Below are 18,778 nucleotides of genomic sequence, written 5' to 3' on the forward strand. Positions count from 1 at the left end.
AGGGGATTAATTAAAGTGTGATAAAATGCCAGATTGAAAACAAAACAAACCCACCACTTTTGTGTGTAGACATAAGGCATTTTATGCTGGAAAAAAACCTAAAGTTATACTCAAAAACTTTCTTGTGTAGACAAGACCTAAGGACATATATAATTAGGACCAGGTCCTACTACAGGCAAAAATCCCATTAAAGTAAACAGGAGTTCTGTTTGGGCTTGGGGCTTTTTTAAAAAGGGTTTGTACTGGTGGTGTAGAGGGGATGCGTGCATATGTAAAGTTTGTATTAATTGTAAATGTATCAGACAGGTAGTGGGATTATGAATGAAGCATGATGGTAGGTTATGTATTAAATAGTACAGTTTTAAAATAAAACAAAGAGCTTGCTCCCATTCCTTTTGAATGGCAAAATTCCCGTCCATTTTAATTGGAGCAAGATTGGATCTTAAGGAACAAGTGAAGTTTTAAATATCTTTTCTCTCTCTCTCTCTCTCTCTCTCTCTCTCTCAGTTGCTCTTAACTTTCTCTGGGCTAAAATTTCCATGCTTGGTCTCAAAGGAGAATTTTATTTTGGAAAGTTTGAGTAAATTTGGTTCAGCCATTTTTAAGTTATGTGAGGGTGGAGAGAGAAACACGCTCCCCATATGTTCCAATATGCAAATTTGTACTTGTATAACTCAACAATTTCTCAAGTGAGAAACTTTAATTTTGGTTTGTTTGATGATGTTCACTGAATCTTAAACAAGCCAAGTTTGAAGACAACTGGATCAGTATTTTTAAAGGTATGAAACGCTGAAGTCACAACTTTTCTGCAGGCATAATAGTAGAACTCAAAAGGGCTTTGGAAGGTAAGGGGAGTTTTTTTGTTGGGGGGGGGGGGCGGTTCAGTTAAGGACACATTACAGATAACTGTGTTAAGGAGGCCTCAATTTAGGAGCCTTAAATTAAAGGCTGCTGGATTAAGGCAGCCTTCATTAAGACCAACTGGAGCATTTGTTGGCTCCAAAAATTAATAGGTCCATTTAGGTATTATGACAACATGGGATTGTTTTTGAGGAATATTATAGGTAGAATTAATTACTTTAATGGGAGTTGCAGAATGATAGGCACTTACTCAGATGCCTAAAATATGAATTTGGGAGTTTAAAATTAATAGCCAGAATTTTAAAAAATGGGTGTTAAAGTTAAACTATCCCAAAGGTGCATTTTCAATACTAGTTTGTGGCACTCCAACCACTTTTAACCCACTCTTTATTGTATTGCTATATATACACCTAGCTCATCTGGCAAAGCTTGGAGGTGCTTGCAAACTCCAGATATCTTTCCTTTTCTTTGGAATATTAAACTGTTCATTATTTCAATGTTATAATAAAAGTGGTTTAAAGTCGCTGAAGGTCTCCAAACTACTGTTGAAAGGGCAGCTTGGCACCGTGGGGGAGAGACAGTTTAAAATTAGGGGCCAAGATTAAAAAAAAAAGCTAAAGTAAGTTTCATAAGTCCATATCTAGGTACCTAAATAAGTGGCGTGATTTTCAAAGTGCCAAGAATGCAGCAATTCCCAATGAAATTAGTAACTTTAGCTACAGTAGTCCTCAAAAATAATCCCATTCTGTTACAGTGGTCAAATTAATCAGTTTACCACATCTTTCCTGGTTCTTTTTTTTTCTCTGTCATTTGTATCCTTTTTCATGATGCCACCCAAGACAACCAGAGCATTTAACAACTCTTCTCTGTGTATGATGGGAATAGTGGGAAAACTCTCTACGCTATTTCATTCATTTCCTGGGCAGGAGTTGGGATTTAAAATACATCTAGTGGAGAGAATGTAGAATAAAGCTTCTCCAGATTCAAAACTACTGCACTTTTCCTGTGTACAGATTGCTTATCATACACTGTTGTGAAATGTACCTGCTTTGAAACATTTTAAACTGCAGTAAATTACAGGGCGTGCCTAGAAGCATGTAAGTGCTGAATGAATGCAATAATAGTTTATCAACAACACAATTTTGAAACCATATAATATTTTATACCTATCTATTTATCATATTCTGAATTAATCATGTCACAGAAGATGAACGGTTAACATTACCTTGGAGCATTCTTCTGCCTACAAGACTTATGTAGATCCTACTGAAATATTGTTGGTACTGTCCTATGTTGGATGACATTTTTCTTTCTATACACATAATGCCATCCTATTCACAAATGCTGTCTTGAATTTATCACTCAGGTTTTTACCAGCATATTCTTTTGCACAAATGACAATATGACTGAGGTTTCTCTGGAATGAGAATGTGGTGTCTTACAAAGGCTAGTTTATTGTCTTATGCAGCTGGTACGTTCTTTAAAATACATTTTAAAGGACTGTTATGTTAAAAAGACGTTAAAAAGAAAAAAACAGGAGCATCTGCCTTTTTTTTTTTTTACCACATCTCTCATCACTCAGTCTTTGATTTTTACTCAGCCCCTTGACTCTGGACTAGCCCCTTAGTGAAAAATAGGCAACTACTTTCCTATGTAGTTTGCTACATTAGGCTAAAAGTCATTGGTGAATTAAACTGAAAGCTGACCCATAGTGATGGCCAAACTAACTGCTGGTGGCTGTGATTTCCTTCCCATTGGTAAAACGTTCTGGTTACGTTTCTTGCTCCTTTTAAATAGGGTCTGAAAGGATAGTGCTGATTAGACTCTGATGTCCCCATTTTAACTGGTCCTGTGTAACCAGCTCCCATGTTAGGTATGAGAATCTGATAGTTTTATGGATACAAAGTATCCACTTTGGTAATTTAATTACAAACTGTTCACATATGAATATGTTGTTTGATGTCCTGCTGCATTAAGCTTTCTCTAAGCCTGGAAAATGGAAGTTCTTATGCTTTTCCCCTGCTGTTATGTCTTGCAGCCCTGTATTAATCTGGCCCAGGTTCAAAGTGCTGTTTATTAAATCATAACCACAATAATGATTCTCTTTAATAAGCACAATGGAAATTAAAATAAGAATAGAGTTTCTTTGATGTAGCATTAAGCTGCAGCTATAGCAGGATTGACACAATACAATGAATAGCACAGCAGTAAATTACTCCTCTGATGTTCAGCTGTCCAAATAGTCCGCATCTTGTATAAACAAAGCTGAAATAGAGCTGTAGTATTGTTAAAGTCCATTGCTACAGAGTCCCTCCCTAAACCAGAACTCGCTGTGCTGGTCACTGTACCAACAGATAAGAGACAGTCCTTGCCCTGAAGCGCTTACAGTCTAATTAGGCAAGACAGAAAAAGGAAATACTGTTATTCCCATTTTTGATGGGGAACTGAGGCACAGAGAGAGACACAGATGTGCACAAAGTCACACTGAGTCTGTGGCAGAGCGAAGAATTGAAGTCAGATCTCCAAAATCCTAGCCCACCGTCTGATCCACAAGGCCATCCCCTATTTTAAATGTAATTCTTCCAATCAGCAAACTATGCTATAGCAACATTAGCTTGAGCACCAGCATCTTGGTAAGAGAATGTGGTTTAGAAAACTGTCTTATGAAAACCTGATGCACAAACAGAAGTTCCCAGTGACTTGACCATGAGGGGCAGAGTAATCAACTCTTCTTTTAATTACAATAAAATATAATGGGCCCAATTTGGTGAGATTAATATAATAAAATAAAATCCTCCCCTGCTAAACTGGACAATCTAGAGATGACAGATTTGTCTGGGATAATACAGTGTCTGACCTAGTACAATAGGCCCTCAAATTCTATTTTGTTTTCAACACAGGTTGTTTAGCACATTTCTCTGTTTCTTTTCATTCAAAATTTCATAAACAAAAAATATAGCAATACAGCTGTTGTTCTCCCTCCATTGCAATGTGGTTGTTTCCTTTGTCAGAAAGACAAAGCACCACTACGAAACATTTGCACTGCTATGCTGTTTGTCATATACATACAGCACAGGAAGTTTCAAATTTAACCCTTTAAAATGGATGTGCATGTTCTCACTATGGTATAGTTCGTTTCATTTAGCATGAGGAAGTTAAAATTGACCATGTGAGGTCCTTCCTCCTCTTTGCAGTTGTTTGGTGGGAGGGGGGAAAAGGTGTCTGTAAGTGGATGGTCCTAGAAGACTGGCTGTTCTGATTTGGGGGGAGTAGCAGGATGCTGGTGCAGAAGCACCTAATTAGCCCCTGCCCGGTCAGCTCCAATCAAGGGAAGCAGATTGGGGCTGATGGAAAAGGCCTGATGCCAGCCTGAGGATTGGCAACGCCTGCTGGCCTGACAAGCCAAGGGCTATAAAGGCTGGAAGGGAGCCAGCAGGGGCATGGCAAGAGAGAAGCCTCCTAGCTGAAGGCAGACTCTGAAGGTAATAAACCTGTAAAGCGTCCATATAAATGGACACTGGTGGTGGGACAATAAGTAAATAAAGACATGTGTATTACACAACCCTGAAACCTCTCCGATCCTTACTGGGGAGGGCAAACGGGCCCGAGGAAGAGGGGTAGGTTGTAAACCCTGTTATAGGGGGGTTGAAGCTACTTGTGCTCTCCTCTTTGCAGGAGGCTGATTCTCTCAAGGGAAAAGCATAGGGAACCTGCCTATTAGCAGTGTTGTCATACAGCTGGCTTAGATTACAGTGAAAACTAAATGGAGACAGATGTAACTAACAAAATGGAGGATTGGCCCTTTCTGTAGTTGTTTCCTTAGGAGAATCAGCAAGGCTTGGCATGGAAGAAAAGATTTTCAGGTCTCTGCCAATTTGTCTGGGGTCCTATTTTTTTTGATTAAACTAAACTTTAAGCTGTTGGTGAGGCATAGGATTAATACTGGGAAGCAAAAGACCATGATGTCGCTCGTTAATTGCACCCATTCTTATTAGGAAATTGAAGCTAATAATTGGATCTGTCAATGTAAAACATAACAGTGAATCTGTCACTTCCTTGGTTAGTATCCCTTATGTCCTCCTGGACAGAGGTGGCTAAGAGAGCATACTGCATTTGGAGGTTTTTCTATATAAAAATAAAAAAGGGTAAACACTGGAAAAGTAGAGAGGCTGGACTGTTGAATCCCAATGGAGGAGGAGCCAGAGACCATAAAACTAGTCTTCACCTTCAAGGTAAATCAGTTGAGTTTAGCACTTTGTTGGGATTGACATAGCTCTACACTCCTCGTTTAGTTAATGAGCAACATTTTCAAAATGTCTCATTGATTTAGGAGCCCACATCCCCTTTTCAAAGTGACTTACGTCTCAGATTTAGTCTGCAATGGGTCAGATTTTTAAAAGCATTTAGGTGCCTAAAGATGCAGATAAGCGTCTGCAATGGGATTTTTACAAATGCTTAGGCACCTACGTGCTTTTGAAAATCCCAGGTAGGTGCCTATCTGCATCTTTAGGTACCTAAATAACTTTAAAAAACTAAGTCATTTTGAAAATGAAGTAGAGCTGGGCAAAAATTTTCAGTTGAACCTTTTTTTGGCCAAAAAATGCAGATTTGTTGACACCACATAATTTCACGGATTCGTGTTGTTTTTTCCAAATTGTTCATTTAAGGGGGAAAAAGACCCCAAGTCCCCTCACCAAGTGCTATAGCATTTCACTGTAGACACTCACTATGCCAATGGGAAGGGCTGTCCCACTGCTGCAGTTAACCCACTTCTTTGAGGGACGGTAGCCAGGCCAATGTTAGAATTCTTCCGTCGACCTAGCACTGTCTAGGGTTAGGTGTGGATTTTTCATACCCTGAGAGATGTAGCTATGTTGAGGTAAGTTTTCAGTGTAGACTAGCCCTTAGGCTTCGACATGGTCACCTCATAGTAATATGATTAATTAGACTAGATTACCTGGATAACAACTTGATTTGCATTTTGAGCTTATGCTCGGATATTTGGGGGTTTTCTTCCTCTGGGTACTGTTCACTGGCTGGCAGCTTTGAACTGCAAATCATAATTTTGTCATCAGCGATGGAACTTTAGCCTTGAGTTATTTTTTTTTTTATATCTCCTCCTTGGAATTGTAGATTGCATATTGTGTTAACAAGGAGTTGAATCAGTTTACTGTATGCTCCACTTCCCCTCCCCCCCCACCACACACACAAGCTGAGGACTGCAAAATACATTGTTTATATCGACTACAGAAAATATGGAATATTCTCTCAATTTTTATTCTATGCTTTTTATTAGTTAACATTTGTACTATGGTAGCACCTATAGATCTCAAACACAGCATTGCCAACACCGAACATTCAAAATCATGAGATTTCTGAAATAACAAATGGAGTCTTTGTTTGCTTTCTCTTTTCTGAGACTTTAGAATCCACGTTTTCAATCTCTCTCCCCCTGCCCTCCCGCAACCATGGAAGCTTTTTGTTGTTGTTGTTGTTGTTAGTGAAAGCTGAGATTCTAGTGGAATCATGGGATTCTAGAAGCTTGGACTTCATGAAAAACACCAAATACTCACCAAATCATGAAAGCTGGCAATACTGCAACCCTGCTAGGGCCCCATTGTGCTAGGCACTGTACAAACGTAGAGTAAATGATAATCCTTGCCCCAAAGCACCTAGTCCAAACCATGCTTCTGTATCTGGTTATGGTAGTTGATGTGTGTATATATGTGCATGTTTGGGTATAAGAGTTTTGGACAATGTTGGTACTCTGGTAGCATATAGCTCATCCCCCTCTACTCCTTGAATACCCCACCTGAGTGGTGGGCAAATTGAGTTGTCTGTGTTTTTTGCTAATGTTTTTACATGAAGCATTATTAGAAAACATTACAAAAGATGGACATGACCAACTTTCTGTGTTTACATAGAGTGCAGCGAACTGCATATTGGTGTGTGGTGGTTGGTTGGTAGTTTGGGGTGGGGGGTTTTGAAAAAGTTATGATATATTTGCCTCCCATATTTCAAGCTGTCCTGAAATCTAGAAAGCTCACTGAGGCGTGGCAGGTAGTGCATATAATGCTAGTTGTATGATTCACGTTCCCTAAACCTGCAACTTGTTAAGTGTGCTGGAGTCTTGATCCTAGCTGCTGTACCTAACGTGAATTAATGTAGTATCGGTGAACCAGCCTTTGGTGTAATTAGATGCCATTGCTTGTATGAATCACTTCCATTGTACTTTCTATCTGTATAACCCAGTGCCTTCAAATTACGTGGAAATTGTTTTTATATAAATAAATCTACAATAGAATGAAATATTTTTCATAACCACATATAAGCCTCTCAGTTCATTCAGCGGATTTTTTTTTTATTAGAATGAACTACCTTTCAAGGGTGTTTTGGGGCCTTTTTGTAGCTAACTAATGTTAGTTTGTTTCCCTTCCATAAGATCTCTACATTGGCTCATATACCTTAATCTACAAATGTTAGATGACATTGCCATGGCAATCATGAAGAAATCTCAATCACTTTAAACTAAGTTTACTTGTTTAATTATTTTTGTATGCTGGCCAAGAAAGTACCTGAAGCAGGGATCGGCAACCTTTGGCACGCAGCCCGCCAGGCCCTGGTGGGCCGAACCGGTTTGTTTACCTGCCGCGTCCGCAGGTTTGGCCGATCACAGCTCCCCCTGGCCACGGTTTGCCATCCCAGGCCAATGGGGGCGGCGGGAAGCGACACGGGCCAAAGGATGTGCTGGCTGCCGCTTCCCACTGCCCCCATTGGCCTGGAACGGCGAACCGCGGCCAGTGGGAGCCACAATCGGCCAAACCTGCAAACGCGGCAGGTAAACAAACCAGTCTGGCCAGCCAAGGTGCTTACCCTGGCAGGCCCTGGGCCAAAGGTTGCCGATCCCTGAGTTAAAGAAACACATGATGCATATATGCCAAGATAGCAGTAAAATCCAAGCACTAGAAGGCTGTGGTGCGGGAACAATTTTTATAGTGGGGGGTGCTGAAGGTGGAAACCATGTATTTGGATTGTTATTACGACTTCAACCCGGGGGGTGCGGCAGCATTGCCAGCACCCTTGGTTCCAGCACCTATGCTAGAAGGTTATTTTATCTTTTTTTTTTTTTTTTTTTTTGACATAATGTCAAACTCCCCAAATAAAGTAAATCAAAGAAGTCAAGGTACTTTCTATTATATCCCTCCAGCTTACCTTAAATTCATGATACTTTTTCTAGCATTTAACAATATCAAATGCATCCTTTTAATGAATGATCCTATTTTAAGATTTTCATGATAATGAACCTACATGAATCATTCCATTATTTCACTCCTTGTCATAATTGCATAGTTGTATGATTTCCTCAATGGAAGTAGGTTTTGTATAAAGTATTCAGGACCAGATATAGATCATTAATACTTATTAATTATTTGTATTACTGCAGCACCTTAGAGCCCTGTTCATGGACTGATACTTAAACTGAGCGCTTCCTGTGCCCATATGTTTTAGTCTTCATTCTCTGTTATGTCTGCATAATGTCAAAATGACAAGCCTTCTAAGGTTTCAGAGTAGCAGCCGTGTTAGTCTGTATCCGCAAAAAGAAGAACAGGAGTACTTGTGGCACCTTAGAGACTAACAAATTTATTAGAGCATAAGCTTTCGTGGACTACAGCCCACTTCTTCGGATGCATATAGAATGGAACATATATTGAGGAGATATATATATACACACATACAGAGAGCATAAACAGGTGGGAGTTGTCTTACCAACTCTGAGAGGCCAATTAATTAAGAGAAAAAAAACTTTTGAAGTGATAATCAAGATAGCCCAGTACAGACAGTTTGATAAGAAGTGTGAGCATACTTACAAGGGGAGATAGAATCAATGTTTGTAATGGCTCAGCCATTCCCAGTCCTTATTCAAACTGGAGTTGATTGTGTCTAGTTTGCATATCAATTCTAGCTCAGCAGTCTCTCGTTGGAGTCTGTTTTTGAAGTTTTTCTGTTGTAATATAGCCACCCGCAGGTCTGTCACTGAATGACCAGACAGGTTAAAGTGTTCTCCCACTGGTTTTTGAGTATTTTGATTCCTGATGTCAGATTTGTGTCCATTAATTCTTTTGCGTAGAGACTGTCCGGTTTGGCCAATGTACATGGCAGAGGGGCATTGCTGGCACATGATGGCATATATCACATTGGTAGATGTGCAGGTGAACGAGCCCCTGATGGTATGGCTGATGTGATTAGGTCCTATGATGATGTCACTTGAATAGATATGTGGACAGAGTTGGCATCGGGGTTTGTTACAAGGATAGGTTCCTGGGTTAGTGGTTTTGTTCAGTGATGTGTGGTTGCTGGTGAGTATTTGCTTTAGGTTGGGGGGTTGTCTGTAAGCGAGGACAGGTCTGTCTCCCAAGATCTGTGAGAGTAAAGGATCATCTTTCAGGATAGGTTGTAGATCTCTGATGATGCGCTGGAGAGGTTTTAGTTGGGGGCTGAAGGTGACAGCTAGTGGTGTTCTGTTATTTTCTTTGTTGGGCCTGTCTTGTAGGAGGTGACTTCTGGGTACTCGTCTGGCTCTGTCAATCTGTTTTTTCACTTCAGCAGGTGGGTATTGTAGTTTTAAGAATGCTTGATAGAGATCTTGTAGGTGCTTGTCTCTATCCGAGGGATTGGAGCAAATGCGGTTATATCTTAGAGCTTGGCTGTAGACAATGGATCGTGTGGTGTGTCCTGGATGGAAGCTGGAGGCATGTAGGTAAGTGTAGCGGTCAGTAGGTTTCCGGTATAGGGTGGTATTTATGTGACCATCGCTTATTAGCACAGTAGTGTCCAGGAAATGGACCGCTTGTGTGGATTAATCTAGGCTGAGGTTGATGGTGGGATGGAAATTATTGAAATCATGGTGAGACTGCTGAGCTAGAATTGATATGCAAACTAGACACAATCATCTCCGGTTTGAATAAGGACTGGGAATGGCTGAGCCATTACAAACATTGATTCTATCTCCCCTTGTAAGTATGCTCACACTTCTTATCAAACTGTCTGTACTGGGCTATCTTGATTATCACTTCAAAAGTTTTTTTCTCTTAATTAATTGGCCTCTCAGAGTTGGTAAGACAACTCCCACCTGTTTATGCTCTCTGTATGTGTGTATATATATCTCCTCAATATATGTTCCATTCTATATGCATCCGAAGAAGTGGGCTGTAGTCCACGAAAGCTTATGCTCTAATAAATTTGTTAGTCTCTAAGGTGCCACAAGCCTTCTAAGGAGAGTTATTGTCTAATAAAAATATACTGAAAACTATTATACTGGGCTAAAGAGCACATCCGTTCCACTGACCTGCATTCCCTTTTCACCTCCCCAAGTGATTCCATGGCTCCAGATCATGGGTTCCTTCCACCCGACCTCTGACAGTACTCAGCATTGGCTGAGCTAATGAACAGACAAGTTTTCATTGGGCAAGGGCAGGAGGAAAGCATCCCCTGAAGCTGCCCATACATGCCACCCATGCCTAAAAGTAGAGCATATCAGCCTTCACTTTTGGAAAGATCGCCCCTAATACATAGTGCTAAATCTCTTGTCTCAGGGATCAACAGACCCATTTTCAAAACCAGATCAGCCATACCAGGGCAATTTTCTCCCACATTGTATCTTGTCATAGATTCCACTGATTCTAGTTGTGGTGGTATCTTTTCTCTGGAGCTACCTCCCTCCCCATACCAGGACTCCTTGATTCATCCACAGCCACAGACTGGCAGTGGGAGGGTGCTGGACTGTGGGGATCTCCAGCAGTTCTGGGTGGGTCCTGTTGCCTATTCAATGGTGGGCCTTGTGGCTAATTCATCATCTCTCTTCTTTCCACCCTAGATCAGGGGTGGGCAAAATATGGCACGAGGGACGGATTTGGCCCGTCTAACATTTCTGTCTGGCTTGCCAGGCTTTTTGGCTGCCCCCTCGTGATCTCTGCTGGCATGTCTCTGCACGCCCCTGGCGGAGGAAGAGGTGGCTCCATGCACTGCCCCCGCCCCCAGCACCATCCTCACAGTTCCCCTTGGCCAGAAACTTCATGGAGACCCGCTGCCCCCATACTCCCAAAAGGCACGCAGAGACATGCCAGCAGCAGCCGGCCTCAGTTGCTTCCGGGAGTGGTGTGGGGCCATGGCATGAAGGCAACCTGCCTGAGCCCTGCTGTGCTGCCGGCCGGAAGCCACCTGTGGTAAGTGCCTCCTGACCAGACCTGCACCTTGCACCCCCTCCTGCACCTCAAACCCCTGCGCTAGGTCAGAACCCCCTCCTGCACCCAAACTCCCTCCCAGACCCCGCACCCCCTCCATTAATATAGGAGAAATGTGCAGCCTATGATGACTTAACAGAATTTGTGGTGTGCCCCGCCCCCATGAAAATTATTGCCCACCCCTGCCCTAGATAGATCCTCACAAAGACTTCTTCCCTTGAAATACCTCCTTTTCCCATGAAGTGGATGATTTAGGCCTATTGTTTTGCTGAAAAAGAAGTACCAACAAGTAATAGCTGGGAGTTTACTCATAATGTTCTGAAACCTCTCAGACTTTCAGTCTCCCTCCCTGTCCTGATCAAACATAGAAAACAGTTGTGCTCCCAAGCTTTTGTCTGAGATTTTTCCTCTCCTTATATATTTATGGCAACAAAATGAAGGAGCAGGAATGGTATTGAGGGGCAGGAAAGTCTGTGAATTGTGAATGATCATTTTCTACAGCCACTGTGTTTGTCAAAAGCTAAGATTAAAATCTGCCAGTCAAAGGGCATATTACAGCTTTCAAGCTGCTTGGTTTGTATGTTAACATTTTGCATATGCATATTTCTGGCCTAGAATCCAAAGTATTCACTTTATCCAAGAAGGTGGGAAAGAAATGATAAAGTGGCACAATCTGAGCACTATCCCCATGGCAACCAGAGCATGGAAACTTACTTACATTTAGTGAAACAATATCGTCTCTGGAGTCAATGGGCCAATTCCATCTCTGGTGTAACTCCAAGGGTATCAATGGGCTTGTGCCAGATAGCAACCTGATCAATGGAAATGTCAAATATATCTCGCTTCCCTTTATGAATGTTGGTCTGATTCATCCCTATGCTGGTGGTGGTGGGGGGGTTGTGCTTCGCCTATTCAGAGTCTGTTTGGGGCCAGTTTGGTCTCCAGCCCTGAGGCTGCCCTAATTTGCACCCTGCTGCAATGGCCCTTATAGGCCACTGCAGCAGCAGTGCTCCCTCTCATGCTTCTGACATGTCCCCTACCCTGGAATGCCTCCTACAAGGGTCAATATACTGACTGTGGCCAGCGAGGCTGTATTCCTGTAATACACTTCATTTGGGAGTACTTCTGAAAAACTGCTCAAAGCTACTGCAGTACATAGCAGGGCTACGTGGGAATGTTGGTGCTGCTGATCATTTGCACTGAATGCCCTTTAAGATTTTAATGTCATTATTTAAAGCCCTTAGTGACTTAAGACCACTCTCCCCCAGGGACTGCTTGTTCTGTGTTCCCAGCATCAGCTGTCATTGGCTGGATTCAAACTGGTAACCCAGCTTCTGACTGTGATACTGAGCTGTCTATCCAATGTGGCACAGCAACTCAGAGTGGATTTAGCTTCTTTGTTTTCCCCTCTTTGAAGGGGAAAGGATGAAGGGTGCAGTGCCAGAGGAAATGATACAGCCTAATTTCACCTTAAATGCTGCCTGTCCCCTATGTCACAGCCACAGTTGTGACCAGTGGGGGCACCAGTACTGAAGTCCCATCAGAATAGGAAAGTGGGGGTGACTGGCAGGGCATTCTCTGTTAGGGGTCTGAGGACTTATGGGACTCACTTCATCTCCAGATCAGTAACTGCCCTAGTTTGGTAGCCTTCAGTGTGCTACAAAGCATGCCTGTTCTTCCTTGGGGTTACATGAAGCTGGGTTGTAGCACTGTGGGCTTTTGGGTATTATGTGGGAGGTTAATTCAATTCCTATTATACTTATGTTGTCTCTGGTTATTTGATTTGATACAGGGGAAATAATGTCTGTTTATTGTAATCTTAAAAGATTGCAAAGGGCACCCGGAGCATTGCAAGGGCACCGTTGTACTGCACTTAATCAAAATCCAAATAAATAAATAAAATGCAATGGGGTCAATGGAAGCCTAATTACACCAACTGAGGATCTGGCCCATTCTGTACCTTTTATATAAAATTCACACAGAATTAATATAGTAACATAATTATAAGACAACCTTCCTGATTCTGAGGACAGTAGTGACTGCGGCAGGATAAAATAATGCATGCAAGATGACAAATTTCCAGGGACTCTGGGTCTGACGGGCCCAATGGCTGATACTTGTCCTTATAACAAAGTTGGCACTTTGAAACTTGAACACTTTGTTCTTAATTCCTGGCATTATGATGTTATGCTGGAAGGTGTTAATGGATGCCATCAATTGTGTTTTGAGCTATAGATAGTACACCCATCAGCTTTAGCCAGTTCTGAGACTAAGCACCCTTCTTTCAGGCTAAATGGAAGGAGAAATTTAATGTCCTTTTATACAGTGATAGCTGAAAGCAATAGGAAGCTACTGCCCATGGCACTAGGCACGTGGTGAAGTCAGAGCAGGGCTAAACCATGTGGTCTGAGGGGGTTCCCTGGGACTAACTGGTAATACAGGGACTAAGGGATTGTTTGGCAAGTAGTTTGTGTATTAGTAAAGAGAGCCAGCAGATGGTAAGAGGATCAGGCATGAGCATGACCCTGACAGAGAGAGCAGAGACTGAGCTTCTTGGGTACAGAACTCACTGGGGAGGCTGATGTGGGGATTTCTGAACAAGGAAACTGCCTGCTCTTGTTTAGTTCTACTGTGGTCATGGAAACAGGACTTTGTGTACATTCTTTGTAAATAAACAGTATTGCACCAAAGAATATACCCAAGTTGTATCATCAATTTCTCCTCCTAATGAAAACAATCCTACATGGCCCTGAATATTGTTTAACTAATATTGTTGGCCAAAGGGGCAACAATAACAAAAGCAAAAGTTGGACTCTGCATTTTTTTTATATAAAATTAATTCTTTTTTAAATAATTAGAGGCCTTTTCAGGGATGAAGTGAACAGCATGCTCATCAGACAGCTGGCGATTGTTATGCCGGGGAAGAGTTCAGCAATACGGTTCAACAAGAGTGATCTAGCTAAGGAATGTAAATCATCCCCAAAGGTCAACCATTATCATTTTCATAAGAGGTAATTTTCAGATTTTTAACATTTTCTTTAATCCTTAGCACTTACATAGCACTTCATGCTAGGAAAGCACTGTACAAACATTACCTAAGTAATGGTAATTAGCTATTAATATTTTAGTGACCGTATGGAGACAAAGAGCAAATCGATCCCAAGTGTATGATGCCATAACTCCATGGAGTTCATTGTGGTTGTGCTCACATACATTATGGCTGCATTCAGTAAGGAGAGGTTAAGGGCTAGATTGCGATATCTGGTACATCCTCATGCAAGAAAGTAGGAATCCCTCTTACCCACCCTACTTTGGGTCCAATCACTTAGGAAAAGCAGGGCTACTTGCCTGTTTTTCTCCCCAGAGTGAGTGGGTGGGGAATGGATGAAGTCTTAGTTCCATACTCCACCGCTTGCTGCCTAGACTAGCTGAGCCAGAGGACGCTGGGGGATAATAGCAGTAAACTGCTGCCACTGCCATCCAGGATCAAGGAGGAAGTAGGGAAGGAATTGGCCAGTCTCCGACTCACCGTGCCTCCTGGAGTTACATCTGGATTAGTGCAGTTTAGGCACCACCGCTTAATCAAGGCTCCAACATAAAAATCAGCCCTAAATGATTTATCTTTGATCACAAAGCAAATTAGCATAAGAGCATACTAGGGTCAGACCAATGGTCCATCTAGCCCTGAATCCTGTCTTCCAACAGTGGCCAGTGCCAGATGCTTCAGAGGGAGGAACAGAACAGGGCAATTTTATCGAGTGATCCATCCCCTGTCGTCAATCCCCAGCTTTTAGCAGTCAGAGCTTTAGGAACACCCAGATCATGGGCTTACATCCCTGACCATCTTGGCTAATAGCCTTCATGAATTTATCCAATTCTTTTTTTTTAACCCAGTTGTACTTTTGGCCTTCACAGCATCCCCTGGCAAGTAGTTCCAGAGGTTGACTGTACTTTGTATGAAGAAGTACTTCCTTATGTTTGTTTTAAACCTGGTGCCTATTAATTTCATTGGCTGACTTCTGATTCATTTGTTATGTGAAGGGGTAAATAACACTGACTATCATGATTTTACAGACCTGTATCATATGCCCCATCCATGGGTGGTGGGTCGCATAGGCTGGGGGAGGCTTTGCCTCCCCAAACAGCCAGGCATGTCCCCGTCCCCTGCCATGATGCTCCCTGCATGTGGCTCCAGTCCTCCAGCTCCAGCCTGTCAGTGCTCCTCTGGGGCTGGGGCTGCCCGCCTTCCTGCGCTATGGAGCTGGGGCCATGCGCCACCCGTCTTCTCGCCCTCCTGTGCTCCGGGGCTGGGGCCACGTGCTGCTCACCCTCCTGGAACTCCTTTAGGGCTGCAGGGGTCACCGTGGGACTGGGCCGGTGGTGTGGTGGTGGTGGCTCTGGCCTCTGGTGGGGGGCAGAGGGGGCTGGGCTGGGGGCTAGCCTCCTTCAGCCAGCAGTTCACATGCTGCCCATGGCCTCATCAGTCTCTTTTTCCAAGACTAACAGTCCCAGTGCATTTAATCTCTCCTCATATGGAAGCTGTTCCATATTCCCAATCATTGCCCTTCTCTGTACCTTTTCCAATTCTAATATCTTTTTGGAGATGGGGTGACCAGAGCAGTATTCAAGGTGTATGCAGACCATTATTTTACATAATGGCATTATGATCTTTTCTGTTAACTTTTTTGAGTGCTGCTGCACATTGAGTGGATGTTTTCAGAGAACTATACAGAATGACTCCAAGATCTTTCTTGAGTGGTATCAACTAATTTAGACCCACATCATTTTATATGTATAGTTGGGATTACATTTTCCAATGTGCATTTATTTGCATTTATCAGCATTGAATTTCATCTGCTATTTTCTTGCCCAGTGATCCAGTTTTGTGAGATCCCTTTGTAGCTCTTCGCAGTGAGCTTTGGACTTCACTATCTTGATTCATTTTGTTTCATCTGCAAACTTTGCTACCTTGCTGTTTATCTCTTTTTCCAGATCATTTGTGAATATGTTGAACAGCACTGGTCCCAATACAGATCCTTGGGGAACTCCGCTATTTACCTCTCTCCATTGTGTAAACTGTCCATTTATTCCCACCCTTTGTTTCCCATCTTTTAACCAGTGACTGATCCATGAGAAGACCTTCGCCTTTTTATCCCATGACTACTTATTTTGCTTAAGAGCCTTTGAGGGACGTTATCAAAGACTTTCTGAAAGTCTAAGTACACTGAATCATCCTTGCCCACATGTTTGTTGACCTCCTGAAATAGATTGGTGAGGCATTATTTACCTTTACAAAAGCCATACTGACTGTTTCCCAACATATCGTGCTATCTGTGCATCTGATAATTCTCTTCTTTACCATAGGTTAAACTAGTTTGCTTGGGACTGAAGTTATGCTTACTGGCCTGTAATTGCCAGGATCGCCTCTGGAGTCCTTTTTAAAAACTTGCATCACATTAGCTATCTGCCAGGCATCTGGTAAAGACTGATTTAAGTGATAAGTTACATACCACCATTAGTAGTTCTGCAATTTCATATTTAAGTTCCTTCATAACTTTTGGGTGAATACCATCTGGTCATAGGCACCGACTTTCTCTGGCGCCCATGGGTGCTCAACTCCACCCCTGCCCCACCCCCATTCCAACTCCTTCCCCAAATCCCCGCCCTGGCCCTGCCTCTTCCCCGCCGCCTCCTCTGAGTGCACCATGTTCCTGCTTCTCCCCCGCTCCCTCCTGGAGCTTGCTACAGCTGTTTGGCGGTGGCAAGCGCTGGGAGGTAGGTGGAGGAGCGGAGACATGGCACGCTCAGGGGAGGAGGCAGAGGTGAGGTGGGGTGGGGAGCTTGACTACTGGTGGGTGCAGAGCACCCACTAATTTGTCCCCATGGGTGCTCCAGCCCTGGAGCACGCACAGAGTCGGCGCCTATGCATCTGGTCCTGGTGATTTATTACTGTTTAACTTATCAATTTGTTCCAAAACCACCGCTACTGACACTTCAATCTAGGAGAGTTTCTCAGATTTGTCACCTAAAAAGAATGCACGTCATTCTCTGCAGTGAAGATTTTATATTTTAAAGAATCCTTATTGAGGTTACAGGAAAAAACCATCCCAATGTGTAGAAAGAACAGTAAACATGGCAGGCGACCAGCTTGGCTTAACAGTGAAATCCTTGCTGACCTTAAACACAAAAAAGAAGCTTATAAGAAGTGGAAGACTGGACAAATGACCAGGGAGGAGTATAAAAATATTGCTCAGGCATGCAGGAGTGAAATCAGAAAGGCCAAATCACACTTGGAGTTGTAGCTAGCAAGAGATGTTAAGAGTAACAAGAAGGGTTTCTTCAGGTATGTTAGCAAGAAAGTCAAGGAAAGTGTGGGCCCCTTACTGAATGAGGGAGGCAACCTAGTAACAGAGGATGTGGAAAAAGCTAATGTACTCAATGATTTTTTTTGCCTCTGTCTTCACGAAAAAGGTCCGCTCCCAGACTGCTGCACTGGGCAGCACAGTATGGGGAGAAGGTGACCAGCCCTCTGTGGAGAAAGAAGTGGTTTGGGACTATTTAGAAAAACTGGACGAGCACAAGTCTATGGGGCTGGATGCGCTGCATCCGAGGGTGCTAAAGGAGTTGGCAGATGTGATTGCAGAGCCATTGGCCATTAACTTTGAAAACTCATGGTGATCGGGGGAGGTCCCGGATGACTGGAAAAAGGCTAATGTAGTGCCCATCTTTAAAAAAGGGAAGGAGGATCCCGGGAACTACAGGCCGGTCAGCCTCACCTCAGTCCCTGGAAAAATCACGGAGCAGGTCCTCAAGGAATCCATTCTGAAGCACTTAGAGGAGAGGAAAGTGATCGGGAACAGTCAGCATGGATTCACCAAGGGCAAGTCATGCCTGACTAACCTAATTGCCTTCTATGAGGAGATAACTGGGTCTGTGGATGAGGGGAAAGCAGTGGATGTGTTATTCCTTGACTTTAGCAAAGCTTTTGATAGTCTCCCACAGTATTCTTGTCAGCAAGTTAAAGTAGTATGGGTTGGATGAATGGACTATAAGGTGGATAGAAAGCTGGCTAGATCGTCGAGCTCAACAGGTAGTGATCAACGGCTCCATGTCTAGTTGGCAGTCGGTTTCAAGCGGAGTGCCCCAGGGGTCGGTCCTGGGGCTGGTTTTGTTCAATACCTTCATTAATGATCTGGAGGATGGCGTGGACTGCACTCTCTGCAAGTTTGCAGATGACACTAAACTGGGAGGAGTGGTAGATACGCTAGAGGGTAGGGACAGGATATAGAGGGACCTAGACAAATTAGAGGATTGGGCCAAAAGAAACCTAATGAGGTTCAACAAGGACAAGTGCAGAGTCCTGCACTTAGGACGGAAGAATCCCATGCACTGTTACAGACTAGGGACCGAATGGCTAGGAAGCAGTTCTGCAGAAAAGGACCTAGGGGTTACAGTGGACGAGAAGCTGGATATGAGTCAACAGTGTGTCCTTGTTGCAAAGAAGGCTAAGGGCATTCTGGGCTGTATAAGTAGGGGCATTGCCAGCAGATCGAGGGACGTGATCATTCCCCTCTATTCAACATTGGTGAGGCCTCATCTGGAGTACTGTGTCCAGTTTTGGGCCCCACACTACAAGAAGGATGTGGAAAAATTGGAAAGAGTCCAGCGGAGGGCAA

Source organism: Trachemys scripta, chromosome 2 (genome assembly GCF_013100865.1).
Source record: "Trachemys scripta elegans isolate TJP31775 chromosome 2, CAS_Tse_1.0, whole genome shotgun sequence".
NCBI classification, from domain to species: domain Eukaryota; kingdom Metazoa; phylum Chordata; order Testudines; family Emydidae; genus Trachemys; species Trachemys scripta.